This window comes from Pinus tabuliformis, chromosome 6 (genome assembly GCF_031772625.1).
Source record: "Pinus tabuliformis cultivar Carrire ecotype Pingquan chromosome 6, CPIR1, whole genome shotgun sequence".
NCBI classification, from domain to species: Eukaryota; Viridiplantae; Streptophyta; class Pinopsida; order Pinales; family Pinaceae; genus Pinus; species Pinus tabuliformis.
The window spans coordinates 734,172,775-734,192,502 of NC_142292.1; the positions used below are offsets into that span (position 1 = coordinate 734,172,775).

Consider the following 19,728-nt stretch of genomic DNA (forward strand, 5'->3'; position numbering starts at 1 on the left):
CTTTGGAAGCAGAAATATGCAAGTAATTGGTAGGAGATGGATCATATCAGAATGTCAGGGCTCATCGAGGACTCCCACATTTTGAACCTTTCTTGGGAGAATAGAGGCATTGTCTAAAAGCATAGTTTTTGGGAGATCAGAGCTCGTAAACTTGCTCAGTTTTGGGAGGATAACTGGCCATAAGAACTAAATATGTTTAGAGAAGAACTAACTGCTCTAAAAAATGACACCGATAAAAAAGGTTTACTCATGGTAAGTGACTTCTGAGATCAGATAAGGGACAATGAAAAATGGCGAATGTGGAAGAATCATGGATACAGTGAAGAGAGCCCTTTGAAAGCCCAGGAAGACTCCCTTGCTCTTGACTTGAGGAAGAAATTAGTGTCTTCCTCATCTGACCAACTGAGATGGGGTCAAAACATTGAAGGCACTTTTAACCTCAAATAAGCTAAATGCATGGCCATAGGTTTTGATTATCCAAACCCTGACCAGGTTTGGAATAACCTTTGGAGGAACTCATAGTGGATGAAATTCAAGTTATTCATGTGGTTAGTGCACCAAAAGAAAATTCTCACTTGGGAGAATCTTCTGAAAAGGGGTTTTGTCGGCCCATCCAAATTCCATCTATGTGGCTTACAGAAAGAAACAATGGAGCATTTACTAAACCTATGCCCCTTCACCTCTACATTGTGGGATTGGGACGCCTTAGTCTTCAGGCAAATTGACAGATACAGACTCAGCATCACCAGCACCTTGAAGAATTGGAGGAAACACTTCTCCGGTAATGAAATCATTAACAAAGCTTGGACTCTGCTTCCGGGATTTATTATATGGGATGTTTGGAAAGAATGCAATGGCAGGATTTTCAAGAACAAAACAAGCTCGGCCCAGAATATCATTGCCCAAATTCTAAGACAGATCAAAGATACAGTAAGATCCCTTATGTGGAAAATTCCTAAGGACCCCACTTCGGCCAAGGAGGCTTGCATTTTGAGGCAGTTGGATCTCCACTCTCTGGTTCCCCTTGGAACTATTAAGGGAGAGAGTAAAACAACTACTAGCAAAGATTTCTGGCAGCCTCCTCCTCATGGATTTTTGAAGATCAATATAGATGGGGCCTCTAAGGGAAACCCAAGGATCACTAGCTTTGGAGGTGTCATAAGAGATGAATAGGGGAGCATAAAGGATATCTTCCATAGTCATCTCGAGACTTCCACTAATAACATGGTGGAGCTAATGGCCTTAGAACAGTGCCTGGAAAGCCTGATTGAGTTAAATTTACATAATGCCATCATTGAAGTTGACTCAGAATTGGTTATTAATGCGGCCAAGAAAATGTGTAATGGAATGACACCTAAAAAAGTGTCGAAACACTGGAGGCTCTTGCAAGTCTTTCAACGTATTCATTCCCACTTACGAACCCTGAGAACTGTCAGTTTTGTTCATCTGCAAAGGAGTGATGTGCAAGGAGAGATATATCTAGTATGATAGGTATTTTATACCCTCTGGTAAACTGAGGGACGATTATTATCGATAGGCAGCAAAAGACATGGAGTACTTCCAGATTATGGAAAATAAGCAAGAGGGAGACTAGTGGGTGCGATCTAGTGCGGAAGTCCTAGAACCTGGATGAAGTGCTAGCGTGATTCCTAATAGTCAAACCTAACATAACTACTTTTGCCTTAGCCAACTACGGAAGATTGAGGACGTGTTAAACAACATGCTTGTTGAAGGGACGTAGACCATAGGTTTTGTTGGCCTTCAATATCAAATATATATCAGGTTTAATTTTGATGGGAGGTTAAGGGGTTGAGTGGACCCAATATCCTTTTAGACCAAGGCTATAATCTAGATCGGGTCCGTATAGCGAATAATTACTGCGTATGTTTCCAAAGCGATATCTTGTGGACCGTCAGATAAAAAGGGTTTAGATCAATGGCACATGATCAACGTGCAACTCGGTTGATCAGAGTGAGTATCTACCATCCGATTAAGGTTAGCTCGACGGTGGATCTCGGGAGTTTGCGGTTGATCGAAGTGAGTTTCTACCATTCGATTGAAGGCTAGATCAACGGTGGATGTTGGTAGTTCTCGGTTGAGTATCTACCATCTGATTGAAAGGTAAATCGACGGTGGGGTTAGATGGATAAGATTTGGGGAGATTGCACAGTAAGACTTGAAGGAGAAGAATTGTAGAGTGAGTAGTAGTCTATTCACTTAGGAATTTTTACCACGGGGCTTTTGTGGTTATGTATGTAAGATTTTGGGTTCTGTTAACCCAGTTGTTTGTTTCTTTTTCAGCCGGTCGGCCTTTTGTTGGTCTTTACACTTGTAAAGACGTGTACAATATGTAATCTTTTTTCAGTTAATTGAAGGTTCCAGTCTTACTTGTCCAAAAAATTTATTAAAATCAAATATTATTAAAAAATTATATTACAGAAGAAGAAGAAGAAGAAGACAAACTCCAAACAAAGAGGGAAGTCAAAAATGATAAAAAATAGTCAAGGCTCTAATCGAGACAAGATCATTTAATAAATAAAATTGATTAATGGAAAATAAATAAAATAAAACAAAAATATACACAATTCAAAAGATATATATATCTATATATATATATATATATATATATATATATATATATATATATATATATATATATATATATATAAAGTAGGGCTCGTGCCCAGTAAACAAATCACAAAAATACTAAAAGGTGTTAGGAATGAATAGAATGATAAAATACTTAAAAAAAACAAAAGGGATAAAGAATATAAAAACTAATGAAGAATAAATCAACAATAAATACTATAAAAAGGACACCAATACCTACATAGATAAAACAAACAAAATAAATCCCAAAAAGAAACCTAAAAAACTAGGAGGATAGGACAGGGACCCAACTTTGACTAATCCAACCATCATCATTATTCAAATTATTGGGTTTTTTTTTTTTCGTTTCTAGGGCCTCCCTCAATTTACAATGACAGAAATGACTAATCCTAGCAACGACTTGGACCTCTTCAATGAAGATGTGATGCTTAGATTTATATGCATGCTCTGACGAAGAAGATGAGCTGGTTCCTTCCTACTTGATGTCAGTGACATGCTCACGAATCCTTTGATTAATCGAGCGACAAGTCTCACCAAGGTAGGGAGTTGTGTATATTTTTGTTTTATTTTGTTTCTTTTCCATTATTTATTTTTATTTTAGTTTATTTTATTTCCATTAGTTAATTTTAATTACTAAATGATCTTGTCTAGATTAGGGCCTTGACTATTTTTTTATAATTTTTGACTTCCCTCCTTGTTTGGAGTGTGACTTTTTTTTTCGATTATTTCCGAGTAACAAAATTTTTTAATAATATTTGATTTTAATAAATTAATTTAAATATTAATTTTCAAAAACTAGCCATTTAATATAGCCGTTACTTATTAATATTTGTTTCTATAAATTAATATCATAATTTAAATATTAATTTTCAAAAACCAGCCATTTAATATAGTCGTTACTTAATAATATTTTTTTTTAATATATTAATAAATTAATATCATAATTTAAATTTTATTGTTCAAATATAACCGTTACTTAAAATTATGGCCTCTACATTGCTTTTTATTTAATCCTTTGCCATAGTGTGCCTCTTCATCTAGTCCTAATGATGAATCACACTTATTAGTTTGAAACACATCGGCTTAAAATTTCTCAAATGTAATTTCTAAAAAAACCTTTTCTTAATATATTAATATTTGCAAGTAACAAAATAACCTATTAATATTAATAAATCTAAGCCAAATTCTTATTTCACGATTTCTAAACTAGCAAAAAACTTTTCTTAATGTATTAATATTTTCAAATAACAAGATAGCCTATTAATATTAATAAATCTAACCCAAATTCTCATTTCACGATTTCTAAACTAGCGCTCCACTAACATCTTTGGACAGGTAACTCAATTAAATCTAAATTAAAGCCTTCGCCAAGCAATGGATATGTTATCCAAATTTTGTGTGTTCTTTATATTATAATATAATTTAGTATTATAATCTCATTTGAAAGGTTTCCAGTCGAAGAAAAGGCTATTTAAGTAGGTCGAAATTTGTTATTATTCCTTATAATTAAATATATTTTGATCCATAAAATGCTAGCAAGTTTACAATTAAATATTTTATATCATAAGTGACATACCTATTCTCGGTTAGTGAGGAGAAAAGATCACATTAAAAATATGCATGACAACAGTAAGCTTTTTAAAGGTTCAAAGGGTTCCAAAAGATATCATATCATCAATTTTACATAAATTTGATATCATCACAAAGTGAGAGTTCAATGAAACTTCAAGAGCCATGGACGTAGGAGCTTCCAGTTTTTTAAAATGTTTTCACAGCATGATGGAAATTAGCATCGTTCTAAAGATTCTATGAGGGTGCCATTTACTCTCTGGTCAAATTATGAATTGGAATGTAAACAAGTTAAAAAAGACTCGCTTTGTACTTAAAATTAAAGATGCCTTTCACACAGAAATATGTCAGGTGAAATTGGATTTGATACGATGTACCTTTGCACATGGTTGGCCATCGTAGCAAACGTGCAAAGCTATGAAATTAAAATTGTTTCGTGAAATCAGATTTGATACGATGTAGCTTTGCACATGGTTGGCCCTCACAGCAAAATATGAAATCAGAATCCACATGAAGTATCATTGTGAATGGCTAGCCCTACCAGCAATACATGGAAATCAAATTTGATTTTACCATACCTTTTGTTAAAAAAAATCATGCCAATACCATGGAATAGAATAAATAGAGAGCCAACGAGTAGTGAGTCATGCTAGCTCCCTTTATTGCAATATCAGTTTATGATTTCATTATCATTATATATTTTCATAAAATGGTTAAGTTTTATTCTCAACCCATCACATATTGTTTTATTTGAACATTTTGAAGCAATATTTTCCATTAAATTGTTAATGATTATTACTAGCACAGTGTTATTAGTAATTGTGGTTGATATATGCCACATTACTTTCATACGATGATTGACATATAAAAGGTGGAAAATGATGTTGATTGATGTATATCGACCACGTTTACTAATGTGCTTGTGTTAGCTGATGACTGGCGTGTGGGATGGATTTTTTGAGCATCATTGACAGTGGATGAAGAGGGTTGATGAGTTTAATCATGGTTCACAAGGTTGACCAAGGTTGAATATGGTTGGCTGGCACTAACTGAGTTTGACCATGGTCAACCATTAATGTAACAACATATTAATGTTACATCAATTTAACAATGTTACATTAATGTTGACCATTGTTCACTGAGGTTAAGCATTGTTTATCATTCTAACCATGGTTGGCCATGGTTTGTCATGTTGAACATGGGTGACTATCATTATCCATGGTTGACTATGGTTAACCAGAGATGACCATGGTTGGTCATGGTTGATCATCGTTGACCATTACTGGTAATGAATTATGATGGCTAACTAAAGTTGATGGTTGACTATTGTTAATCAACATGCATATAGTCGACTATTGTTGATGATGGTTGACCATGTTGACCATAGTTATCTACAAGCTACAATAGTTGACTATGGTCAACCATAGTAAAACATGGTGACCATAGCTAACTATGGTCACCTTATATAGTCAACCTTAATATTATTATTAGTATTGTTATTATTAGTCAATTTTACTGAACCTTATTTACAGACACTAATATTATTATTAAATATTAAACCTTATTCACAAACACTAACATTAATATTATTGATAAACCTTATTAATATTAATATTAACATGTTTTTTTTTTTTTTTCTATGTGGTTCAGGGACTCCGGAGATTGGTGACTACTACGTCCATGGAATATTTGTACTAGGAAGATCCATTCGAAGGGATCACTTCCTATAAGCTCAACTATGGAGCCTGAACAAAAGTGTGTTGATATAATTGAACCTGTGACCTTTCAATAGTACATGTGCCTTAACAACAAGAACTTGATCAATTAAGCTAACCCTTAGGGCTTACTAATATTAATGTTTTTAATATCAACAATAGTAATACTATTATTATTGTTAATATTAAAAATCATATAATAATAATATAGTCAACCTTAATATTAATATTATTATTGTTATTATTATTATTACTAATAGTTAACTTTATTAATATTATTATTATTATTAAATATTTTTAAGCCTCGACTATGACCAACCACGGTTGACCTCAATTGATTTTGGTCAACTAGGGTTGACTATAATTCGATATAGTTGGATTGCATTAAATAAGAATGACTATGAATGAACATGATTGATTATTGTTGACTATGATAAGTATAGGGCTGACCAAGGTAGATCATGATGAATTATTAATAATATATTCAATCATATAATAATAATAATAATAATATAATCAACATTATTGTTGTTATTATTCTTATTCTTATTAAACATTAATATTAACTTCCTCTTTTTTTATCGAGAGGAATCAACAATTGGGTTAATCTTGTACTTCCATGACATGTTGTCAATTTCAATTGCTACCATTATAACCTCTAGGGCCTTTGACCTTTCCTCCTCTTTGTAGATCAAATTATGTATTGGGGAATTGAACCTTCGATCTCTTGATCACAAGACTTCATTTTCATGACAATCACCAACTGAGCTACACCCTAGGGAGTTAACGTTAACCTTATCAATATTATTATTATTAAACATTTTTAAACCTTTACTATGATCAACAAAGGTTGACCTTGGTTGACCAAGGTTGACTTGATTGAGTTTGGTGCTATGGTTTACTGTAATTCAATATGGTTGAGTTACATTGACGGAGGATGACTGTGAGTGAACAAGATTCAAAATTGTTAGCTATGGTAAACATAGGGTTGACCAAGTTTGATCATTGTCAACTATTAATAATTTTATATCTTATATAATAATAATAATAATAATAATAATAATAATAAATTCAACATCAATATTAATGATAATATTATTATTAACCAACTTTATTAATATTAGTAATATTATTATAGGGTTAACGAAGTATGATCATGGTCAACTATTAATAATATATTCAATCATATAATAATAATAATATAGCCATTCTCAACTTTATTATTATTATATTATTGACCTTTATTAATATTAATAATAATGTTATAAGGCTGATTGAGTTTGATCATGGTCAATTATTAATATTATATTCAATCATATAATAATAATACAGTTCCTTACTCATATTATTATTATTTTTTTCCCTTGGAAAAAGTCGTAATTTTAATTAGTGAAAGAAAATTACATTTTGTAGATGTAAAATCATATGCTATATGTGAGGCATAAAGCCTAGCAAGTATGAGGTGTCAAAAATGGTGTACTCCACGTAAGGAGACACTGTACTTCATCAATAGTTCAGTAAAAATGCTCTACACAGAGAGTATTATATGACAGTCGTTTTGCAAGTCTGAATAATTATAAACATTAAAAATATTTACATAAACAAAAATAAGCAGGCTCCATCTGAGCCAGTTTAATCTGTAAGGTCCATGAAAGGTCTATGATAGTGCTGATAATGTGCACCATCCCTCTGTTCCTGGATCATCCAAGTCCCGACAGGCCTGTGCGCTACTTCCTTGGATAATAAATTGGTAGTTGTGTTGTGTTCCCTGTATATATGGTGACAAACAAAAGTGTCAAAATGAGTGATGAGTCGATGAGTCTCGTCCAAGATATGTCTCAAAGTATATGCAGAGCAATTAGCAGTTTTATTAATCCAATTGCAAACAAGTTTTGAGTCCCCAAATAATTTTAGATTCCTGCATTGTTTTTTTCGGGACATACTTAATGACATATTTGGCTGTGATAAGTTCAGCAAAGTTATTTGTGCCTCGCCCCAGGCCCATTTGTATATGAAAATGATGAGATCCAGACAGGTGTAGAATGGCTCTGCCTCCACAGCCATTCTCCTTAGATGAGCCATTGAAGTATGCCCATGGCAATGAGTGATTTATGCTTTTAGGGGTGATGTGCCTGGGAGTGGTGTTTGATTCTTCCTCAGGAATGTTCTGATAGTCTGATAGAATGTGAGCTGAAATAGAGGGCCAATGGGGGGTAATGTTCTTAAAGATTAATCGGTTGAGGGCTATACAAATGGTCCAACAGATGAGGAGTGGCATATTTATGGCTTTTTTCGGAGTGGCAGCAATCCACCAAGTGTCCCAGGCATCCTTCATGGTCAGACCCTACCATTGACATAGTGTGGGCATGTTCAATAGAATGGAATTCTAGAGCTCCTTTGTAGCCGGGAATGTGAGAAAAAGATGGTTAATATCCTCGTTGTTGTTCATGAACAAGTAGCACCAGAAGGGTCCATGTAGAGCTCCTTTTATTAAGTTGTCGCCTGTGGGGATCTTGTTCTTCAATATAGCCCACATGAGTAGCTGAGTCCTGGGGGGCGCCTTTAACTTCCACATGCATCTCCACCAATTTTCATATACTAGTGGTCTGTGGGTATCAATTATGACTAGATAACCTTCTTTGGGGGAGTATCTCCCATGCTTTGCAGGTGCCTAGATTAGCTCATATTCTCCTTCCACAATTCTGATATGAGCTTCAGTAAGAGCTTCTATATATTCCACCCAATGATGAATCCAGGGTTGTGGAATGTGTAGTGCTCGACCAGATTTCCAAGCTTGTTGTGTAAAAGTGGAGTGCTCTCTGTCTGCAATATGGCTTATATGGGTAATACCCCTATTATTGAGGTGGTCCTTAAGCTCAACAGGCAGCCTGTGTGTATTTCCACAACCGATCCATGGGTCTACCCCTATTCTTACTGATGTGCCTGATTGTATTCTCCATGTGAGTCCTCCGCGGATGATGGACATCGATTTTAGTACAGCTTTCCAGATGATTGATATGCCAACTTTGTTTCCCTGTGTCTGTCAGAGCCAGTCCATCAAGCTTATGGGAGCAATGTATTTTGAAATTGCAACCTTAGTCCACAAGCTATTGGAGGTAATTAGCTACCATCCAAGCTTGGCCGCCAAAGCTGTAGAAAAGTCATCCATCCTTTTTATGCCCCATCCACCCCACTTCTTTGGGAGAGCAAGTGCCTCCCATTTGGCCCATGCAAATATTCTCCCTGGTTGACTTCCTTTCCATAGAAACCTACAACAGAGATTTTGTATTCTAGATAGTATACCTCTGGGTATCCAAGCCAGAGACATCCAGTACACCAGTGTGGCTTCCAGAACAACTTTGATGAGTACCAGTCTACCTGCTCTAGACAGGTACTTGTGGTACCAGATGTTGAGTCTCTTTTCCATCTTGGTTATTAGCCAAATCCAATTTGCTATCTTATAGCCATGGGGATTTAGTCTATATCCCAGATACCTTAGACCATCTTCCATGTGTAGTAGAGTATAAGGGAATCTGTGCAGGGAAAATTGAGTCTCATGGAGAGAGCACCTAGTGATTGTTATGGTAGACTTAGAGGCATTTGTAACCATTCCTATGGCCACTTGAAATAATGTAAAAATGTTATGCATTGAGGTCAGGTCCCCAATGCTCCCATTGAGGAAAATCAGTACATCATCCACAAAGAGCAGGTGTGTCAGGATGCATCTGTCATTAATCTTGATACCTTTGAGCCTTCCCCTGATGTGTTCCTCTTTAATAAGTCTATTGAGCCCCTCCATAATGAGTAGAAAGAGTAAAGGGGAAAGAGGAAAACCCTGCCTGAGTCCTCTTTTGGAGTGAAAAAAGGGTGATGCCGCCCCATTTACAAGAACACTGAAGGTGACATTAGTAATACAGCACATGATCCATTTTACAAACTCATAAGGGAAACCTAAATGTTAGAAGCATTCTTATGTAGAGCCAGCTTACTCTGTCAAATGCTTTTGAGAGATCTACCTTTAGAATCATACCTTTCATTTTCTTCATCTAGATAGAATGCATGACTTCTTGTGCAGTCCCAACAGCCTCATGGATCTGTTGATCTTGCAGGAATGCAAATTGTTCAGATGAAATATGGGAGGACAAGATTGGTCGAAGGCAGTTGGCTATGATTTTGTATATGTAGTTGCACAAGGAAATGGGATGAAAGTCGTCGAAAGTGGTAGGGTTTTCTGATTTGGGAATGAGTGCTATGAAGGTGGAGTTGAAGGCATCATACATCTTCCCATTGATCCGACAATCTTCTATAACTTTTAGAAGATCTTCTCCAAGGGTGTCGAAGAAAGCCAAGTAGAATTCTATTGACCATCCATCTGGTCTCGGGCTCTTGTCTCGCTTGAACCATTTTAATGTGGCCTCGAGTTCCCCCATTGTGACCTCCCTGGTCAGGTCCAAAGCATCTTCCTGATCTACAAATCTGGGGAATAGTTGTGCTGTGCGCATGACTTCAGCTAGAGTAGCATTTGGGGGTGCCTTATAAATTTTCTTGAAGTGAGATGAGGCCAAGGCTACTAAGTTCGGGAAGGTATTCACAGTGTGTCCTTGCTCATTTGTTAGCTTCTAGATGGTTTTGATGGTTGTACGCCCATTCGCGAACTTGTGATAAAATTTCGTATTATCATCCCCTTTGGTCAGCCAGATAGCTCTGCTTCTTAAATTCCAAATTTCTTCTCGGTCTTTTAGAATTTTACTTCTCCTGGAAGGAAGGGCAGTAATCCTATATTTATGCTCTTGAGAGGAGTAGATCCCTTCATGTTCATTTTTGGAGGCCATGATCTCTTCTTTTGTTGCTTTTAGGATTAGGTCTTCCTGTACTCTCTTATTGTGTGCCCAGATTTTTGATATACTCTTTAGTTCCCTCAGATTGTGTGCAAATCCTTCGACAATGTTCCCATTAGCAAGAAGGGGATGGGCCTTCCAATATTCAGACACCATTCATGTGTATTCAGCATCTCGTAGCTAGGAGGAGTTGAATTTGAAGGGGGCTCTTGGTTTATTCATTCCTCCTCTGATTTCAATGTATATCGGCTGGTGATCTGATAGGCCCCCAGATCCAACCCATTGTCGATATTTGAGTCCCAAGTTCAGCAAACACTCCTTTATGAGGAAGCGATCAAGCCTTCTAGCAAGACTATCCGATCCAGTTCTGTTGTTCCTCTAGGTAGACTGAATTTTGGCTAAAGGGATATCAATAAGGTTGTGGTCCTCCATATTGTTCTAAAAAAAAGTAGATAGAGGGTAAATCTGGGCATGTTATCCCCAGGATTCTGTGAAGCCAATGGAGAAATTTAGATCCCCTCCCAGGATTATATTGTCCTGTTGTAGTATATCAGAGTTAAGCAAATGATTCCAAAATTCTGCCCGATTTTGGCAAGGTCCATATACATTAATGATCCTGATCTCAGTCCCAAGTTCAGGTGAGTATATGTCCACCCCCATGTGCCCAAAACTCCCCCAAATATTACAGACTTTTATAGAGTGGGAATTAATACCTAGGGCCATTCCCTGTGATCGACCATTAACATCAAGTTCTTTTATAGTCCATCCATGGAGCCATGACTCGAGAAAGTGGGTGACAACATTTGCAAGGCCTAGAGTTTCTTGAAGGAAAAGGACATCGATTTGTTCAGAGTTCAAAAGTTTAGGAAGAGCTAGTTTTTTCCCAAGGCTAGCTAACACTCGACAGTTAAAGGATATCATATTCATGGAGGGGGAGAATCCTCAGTATTCAATGCTCTAATTGCCCATTCGATAAAGTGTTGTCTTTCCATAGCTATCTCCTCCCTGGCCCACAAAATAGCTTTAAAGAAGGAGGAAGGTCGACCTCAAGGCTACTTCAGGGGAAGGGGGGGAGTGTCCAGTCCAATGCCCTTGGCATCAGGGGCTTGTGAACGTACTCAAGATTGGAGGGGGCATCGGGGTGATGGGGGTTTGAGGTCAGAGGAAAAGGGTTTAGCAAGGGCCTTCTCCAGAAAGGAAGGAGGGGTACTTGAGAGAGTGGGGGGTGGGGGATGAAGGGAGCATGTCAGGGTAATGGGAGACGATGAAAAGGAAGCAGAGGCCTGAGAATTAATCGAAGTAAAATCCAAACAATTAGATGAGGAATAAAGATGAACAAAGGAGGAGATATAATCTAACATACTCGAGGATTTCGCAACCCCAGCAACCTCCCTTGCCCTGGTCAGAGGAGGAGAGGGGTGCCGATAAGGTGCTTTCCCTCACTTCTTCACAGCCTCTTTTATAGGTTTTTTCCTTGCTACAACCGGAACAGTGTGGGTCTCAGCAGCATCAGATGAGGGAGGATTCTCCATGGCTTGAGGATCCTTAGAAGGTATAGATTTATCTTTCCCCCCTACTCACGCCTTAATGATCAGAGGGAAATCCTTAAATAGATGTCCTACCTTATGGCATCTTCTACAATGGAAGGGCACCCCTTCGTAATCTAGGATCTCCAACTGGGAGAAGGTTTTCCATTGTAAGGTAATGTGCTCCTTTAGACCCCCTCTCGTGTCTAGGTGCACCAATATCCTCGCATACGCCATTATCCCAATGGATAAATATGATTTTTCGTGCTCCAGGTAGGTGCCCAAGGAATTCTTGATGCACCGAAAGATGTCCTTGGACCAAAATTGTAGAGGAAGACCTGGTAGATGGACCTATATTGGCCCAAGTCCTATTTGCTCACGTTGCGGGTTGAAGAGGGGGTTCCATCTATGCAAGAGGACTGGGGCTTGTTCAAAGTTCCAGAATGAAGATAGGACCCAGTTCGTGTGCTCGCCTCTAGCAAAACACAGAGTGAACCAACCTCGAACAAATGTTTGGACGAAGGGTAAATTGGCTAGGTGTTTCCCCCAAACCTCCGATGTCCATAGCTTCAATCGTGCCACTATATAGCTCCTTCCTCAAATCATTCCAACCAGGACTCGCTCCATTGTATCCATTGAGTCTCCCCACTAAATATCCTCTCCAATTTGAATAATGACGTCCTCAGTTCTGGATTTGAAGCACTTGTGTTTCTTGCTCGGATGGTGCCCTGCTTCTATGGCATCCTACCAGACCTTGCTTAGGGTAGGGTCTGTGTGAGGGAGCTCAGGGGCTGGAGTCAGTTCAGTGGGAAAGGCATCCGAGAGAGGAGGGACGTCGGTGTATCTCCCAGATAGGGGAGCGGATGAAGGAGGCACTTGTGAAGGCTCTTGTTCTAAGTTCAAGGGGATAACAGGGAGATGGTTATTGGAACAGGCTGACGGGGGTGAAGGAGGATAACCCAAGGAAACGACCGCAAGATTAGGGTTAATATAGCCAGATGAAAAATTGATTGAGGATGGCGATGTGGGAGCAGTGTAGGTAGCCAACCAGGATGAGAGGGGCTCAGGGAAAGTCACTGTTGAGCAGGAGGGCCCCGAGATCGAGGGTAGGGTGGCTATGGTACATGATAAGTCGCAACTGTAGGGTAGCAGACCTTCCGTGGTCGCATGTGGAGTTTCCCAAAATGAGACACCTTCCAATGGGTCCTCTGAGTAGTCTTCCATATCCAAATCCATAGGTGCTCCCAAAGTAAACTCGCCAAGTGCCTCCGAAGAATGAGAATAACCGTTGCAATGTACCAAGGCTGATAGGGAAGGCAGGTAAAACCGTAGAACGGACTCACGGGTTAGGAGATGAAGCCGTTAACGGGGAGAATAGTGAATGAAGTCAGCGACTGGTACAAGGGAAAGTAGCTAGTTCAGGTTGACAGCAACAGGAGGGCAGGATTCAGCATGTCTGCAGTAACAAAAACCCTAACCCTTTTCGTGTAGGTTCCAGAGTTCCATAATTCCCTTTCAATTACGAGAACCACATTCAACCTAAAGGTTCCTACTCATATTATTATTATTATTCAACTTTATTAGTATTATTATTATTATTTTTAAATATTATTACATCTTGATTATGACCGACCAATGATGACCTTAATTAACTAAGGTTGAAAATGTTTGCATATGTTCAACCATGGTTAACTATAATTGAATATGGTCAAGTTAACTTGACAGAAGACAATTATGAGTGAACAAGGTCGACTAATTTTAAATATGGTTAATATAGGGCTCACCAAATTTGATCAAATATGGTTAATATTCAAACATAGTCAAAAATAGTCAACCACATTAGTAAATGTGGTTAATTAATTTTGTAATGTCGCATTGTGATGTTGGATAAATTGCAATACAATGTCACATTAAGACAATGTTTGTCACATTGTGACGTCAAATAGATTTATGTACCATTATGATGTCACAACATGTTTTATTATTAAATTAATTAATAATATTAATAGGTGATTATCTTTGACCAAGGATGAAGAGTGTTCATAGTCAAACATAGTTAACCACATGAGTAAATATGGTGAAATAATTTTGTAATGTCACATTGTGGGGTTGGATAAATTACAATGTAATGCAACATTGCGATAATGTTTTTCACATTGCGGCATGGATAGATTTATGTACAATTCTGATGTCACATTGCTATTATTGTGGTTATTATTAGTCAACTTTATTAATATTAATATTTTTATTCTAAAACCTTTTTAAATCTTGATTGTGTTCGACCAAGCGAAAACTTAGTTGACTAAGGTTAACAATGTTTCACTTTATACAACCATAGTTGACTATAATTGAACATGGTTGAGATACATTGACTAAGGATGACTATGAGTGAACAAGTATTACTACTCTTAAATATGTAAACATAGGGTTGACTATTTTTTATCACGATAATTATTTAAACATTGATTATAAAGGTTGACTTTGTCTCACTATGTTTGGCTAATGTGGTCGACTATGTTTGACTATTATTATTAATTAATAGTAAGAAAATTTTCTTATGTTTGCTTGAAGTTGAAGAGTGTTGATTGTTAAGCATAGTCAAACATAATCTAACATAATCAAATATAAACAAATGCATTAATAAACAAATGTGTTTTAAACCATATTAATATTGATATTATTAAACATTTTTAAACATTGACTGTGGGTGAGCATGGCTTAACCATGGGTGAACATGGTTTATCTAATTTGACCACGGATCACCATAGTATTTTATGATATATCATGGTTTTCTATATTGATAATGAATGGCTACCATTGAACATGTTTTACCATGTTTAACCATATTAACCATTGTTGGCCATGTTGAGCATGGGTTCACCATGGATTTTAATGGATGATTATGGTGACTATGGTTGACCAAATATGACCATGATTGACCATGGTTGACCTACATTTCCCATGGTTGAACATGATTAGCCATAGTTGACGATGGTCAAATAACTAGAGTCAACTATGGTTCACAATGGTTGACCATGGTGACCATAGTTAATCGTCGAGCTTATCTCGATTGCAGGTTGCTCAAGCTTGTTGACGTCGCTAGCGGGCCCTCATCCATCTCCGTTGATACTTTCAATATTTTGGAAACTTGATAGCTCTCCTAATTTAAAATTATTCCACAACTCTTACTCCTTGAAGCCAATGCAAATGAACTTAAATGCATTCAATGCTATATCTCCACCATGGATTTCAAATACCTTAGTGCCTGGGGGATTTCAAATTGAAAAATTGAGTGTGGAATTTTTGCAATAGGTTGTTGAACAAGGATGAGATTGCTCTCTGTTTCATTTTATTATCTCGGATGCTATTTGGAAGCAAATATACTCAATCCCCCATCCTATAGCGAAGAAAATGGAATCATTCATGGAAGACGTGAAAAGGGTTGTGCTTCTCATTGGTGCCTTAATTATTAGTGACCTTGCTCCTAACAAAAAATGGGAGTTAGTTTACATGGTCATTATAAACAACCATAGGCATGACCTTGAAAAATAATCATACGTGAGTATGAGCTAGGAGACCAAGGTTTTTGTGCATATTCTGTTGTCCCTCTAAGGCCAAGAACAGCGCTCAGAAAGATACCTATTGGGATTAATGATGGTAGGCTTCTTAAATTTGTTTCAAACTTTGAAATTTACAACTCATTCTAAATTTGTGTTTGCGTGTGTTAGGAGGTGTTTTTGTTTAGCACAGATATCACAACAACTGAAATTGAATAGGAGATGGCATAACTGATTCAAAATGAGAGGGTTTTGAAAAAACTACAAGGGGAAATATACAAAGTTGTGGGTGATGGTTGGTTGGTGGATGAACCTAACATGTGGCAGATTCCATACTTGGATTTCCTCATGAAGGAAGCTCTTCGTCTCCATCCATCAGTTCCGTTGACGGATCCCCATCTTAATGAAGAGGTTATGGATGTCGCATGCTATAGAATCCCCTCTAAATGTGTTATGTTTGTAAACATATAGGGTCTTGCACATGACCCAAAATTGTGGGACGAGCCTTTCGAATTCAAGGCTGAAAGATTTGAAGATGGATCAACGATCAATATAAATATCGAAGGGAATGATTTCAGATTCTCTTCCTCTAGGAGGTGGAGGTGCCCAGCTGTGAACATGGCATACGTTAAGATGAAACACATTGTATCCCTTCTTGTGCACACGTTCGACTGGTCACTTCCGGAGGGCGAGGTCAATTTTAACATGGAGGAAGGATTTGGAGTTACTGGCCCCATGAAGTTCCCATTACTTGAATTCACTACACCTTGACCAAGTCATGGGGCTCACAATGCTCTCAATGTGTAGTGAATGTTTCATTCCAACATGGACAAAAGTTGGACATCGTACTAGAGGTTTTGTCTGCGAACTATTGGGTTACTATGTCATATCTCATGGAGTGATTGAGTCGGGTTTATGGTTGTGTATTAATTGTTGCATTAGATGTACTCTAATAATGTATGTCATAATGATTATAATCAAATACATCATCATTTTATATATAAAAGGAAACACTATAATAACCACTTCCTATGCTTTCATTTTAAAATTCAATATTTTTTTTCAATTTCAAAGACTTCATATATAGCTATAAATATTATGCTTTCATTTAAGAATTCTCATATTAATTTTAATGCTTTTAAAAGACTATCATATTTTATTAGCTATAAATATTAATGGAATTAAGAACTCTCATTTAATGTTAATGCTTTTAAGGGTTATGATATTATTTTATTATTAAAAGTAAAATGATTGTTTCACATTTTGGAATGATGACCATTTCACTGTCTTTGGTACTGGCCGTTAGCCATTATGCTATATGATTGACCCCTTCAAGTCTTTTATTCCATCCTCTATCATTGTTGAAGGTTCCCTTTCTATTATGTTGGCTACTTGCTCCTTGGGCTTAGTTTTAAGTACAAAGTCTCTCTCTCTCTCTCTCGATATATATATATATATATATATATATATATATATATATATATATATATATATATATATATATATATATATATATATATATATATATATATATATATATATATATATATATATAATTTTCATATTGCTTTGATTTTCAAAAATGGGGATTTTTAGTTTGTGTTTCAAGAATGTGTCATAAAAATAAACCTTAGTGGATTCTAGTAGAATCCAAACAATTTGTATGATTTTGTATGATTGATGAAGCATTAACATTTATTATATTCATATAAAATAATGTACCATAATCATGAACATTTTATAGAGAAATTGGATTGATTTGTAAATTCAGTAATTTCCAGTCTAAAACTTGCAAATGTATGATTCATAGATTTCCTACACATGGAAATTAGAAATAAAGGAAGAAACATATATTTATCCTTGTGCCAAGGGATTTTTCACAATAGAGTTTCACTTATTTGAGGACAGAAATTGCAACTTGAACTTTTATCAACGGTTCTAGGGAAGCCTTGGTCAATGGTTCTAGGGTAGCTTTGATCTCTACATGAAATTCTATACTCTAATTTTTTACCCCTCTTTGAAATGCTTCTCCATGTTGCTCATCTAGGTAAGGTGGATTAACTTCCCTCTACATTTTTGGGGTTATAATTTGCTAAGATATAGTGGAATTGCTTTAGTAGTATTTCATTTCAAATTCATTAGGTGAAGTGCTAGTGTATTGCAACATATGCATTCATGGGTAGACATGGACTTTAGAGAGGAAATTTTAGCAAACATCAAATTTTTAAGGATATGTTTCGAGTTAAAAGTTGGGTTGTAATCAAGTCCCTTTTAGATGAAAGGTGTGATTTGTAACATAACACATAGCTACCCATTTCATCAAAGTCTCAAAGGTATGGTTGTTAAGGAAATGTTATTACAACCAATGGTGCAATGGAGTAATGGAATCTCATCATCTAATCAACAAGGATCAATTGATGTCCTCATAGATCCCCTCTCTAAAGCTATCCTAGATGGTTTCTCTATCTTTGGAACCTCATGCTGATGTTGTTGCATCAAGGGGTAGACATTCTTCCTAGGTCATAATATAGTCAGGTAAAAGTATTGACCAGGGGCCACAAAATGTGGCTAGGGAGAATGGCCCAGAGAGCATCAAGGCCCAAATTTCTCCCCAAGTGGGTGAGTGAGTGCCTCTAGCATCAGACATGAAATTTTCCATTCAATTAACATGTACGAATAGTAATAGCCTAGGGTTTCACCATAGGTCATAGGTGTTGACTAGGTTCCAAGTGATAACTTGGATAATTAGTGAATTTCTCCAAGTGACGACTTGTTGAGCATGATACTTTCCACAAGTAGTGGATTGACACATCAATATAGCTAGCTTATTTAGGGACAATCATTCTCTCTAGGTAAAGAATTAGGGAGAATGGTTTGGCAGAGGACAATCATCCTTCCTGTGTCAATTATGTTGACTAGAATTAGGAAGAATGGTCCTAGAGGCCTAGAATCACTCAGTTGAGTGGGTGCCTTTCAACACCAGGTTCAAAATATCTAGATAGGTTGAGTGAGCACATTTAGAATCAAGCCCATAATTACTCATGAAGAGTGAGGCATTTGGAGATTCACCACGAGTCAAAGATATTAACTAGATTAATGTTTAACCAAGATTAGTCTAGGTCAAGATTATCGACCAAGATGATGGTGACGATACATTGTAGGTTTGAGGTACCGACTAGAATTTTGATGTCTAGTTGATGTGAATGATGTACCATGGGTTAGAAGTATCGACTGACATTATGGTGATGATACAACATAGGTCAAAGGTACCAACCATAATTATGTTAACCAAGTGATGTTGTTGATTTACCATGAATCAAAGTTGTTGACCATTATTATGGTAATAGAATGATCCTAATGTTGATGGTAAGCAATGAACCGTTTCTTAGAGAAAATTGTCAATAAGAGAACATCTGGGGTTGGTTGTGTTATATTTTATTTTATGTGGACCTGTTGTGGCCAGCAACAACCCCCCTTCTTATTAAGTGTTATTCCTAATACTAAATAAGTGGGGACCCTTAGTTAAAAATATAAAAAATTAAAATAGTGTTTAAATTTCCTTTTCAAATAAAATTACCATCATAAGCTTAGGAAACCCTCTTGGAAAATCCAAAAAAAGCTAAGTTTTATGATAAGGTAAAATAAAATCTTTCCTTAGGAAATATCGCATCGCATAAGATAGCGGGATGCCACCTTACAAGCACAATTCCAACATTTGCGAGATCGCGATATGCGATAATAAACAAATATCGCATCGCATTCAGCATAACTTACATGAAACACTTTAAAATTTGCCGATATGCGATAACGCCGATCGCAAGATCGCATCTCGCAGGAAACAGGTTAACGAAGTTTGTCATACATAACATTTCTACAATTTGCGATATTGTGATATTGCAATTTCGCGATGCAG

At 36.6% G+C, this 19,728-nt stretch overlaps 1 pseudogene; it reads left to right on the forward strand.

Moving 5' to 3' along the window:
• The first annotated feature begins 13,611 nt into the window (after positions 1-13,611).
• LOC149260814 (cytochrome P450 782C1-like) lies at positions 13,612-16,586 on the forward strand (annotated as a pseudogene).
• The last annotated feature ends 3,142 nt before the right edge of the window (positions 16,587-19,728 follow it).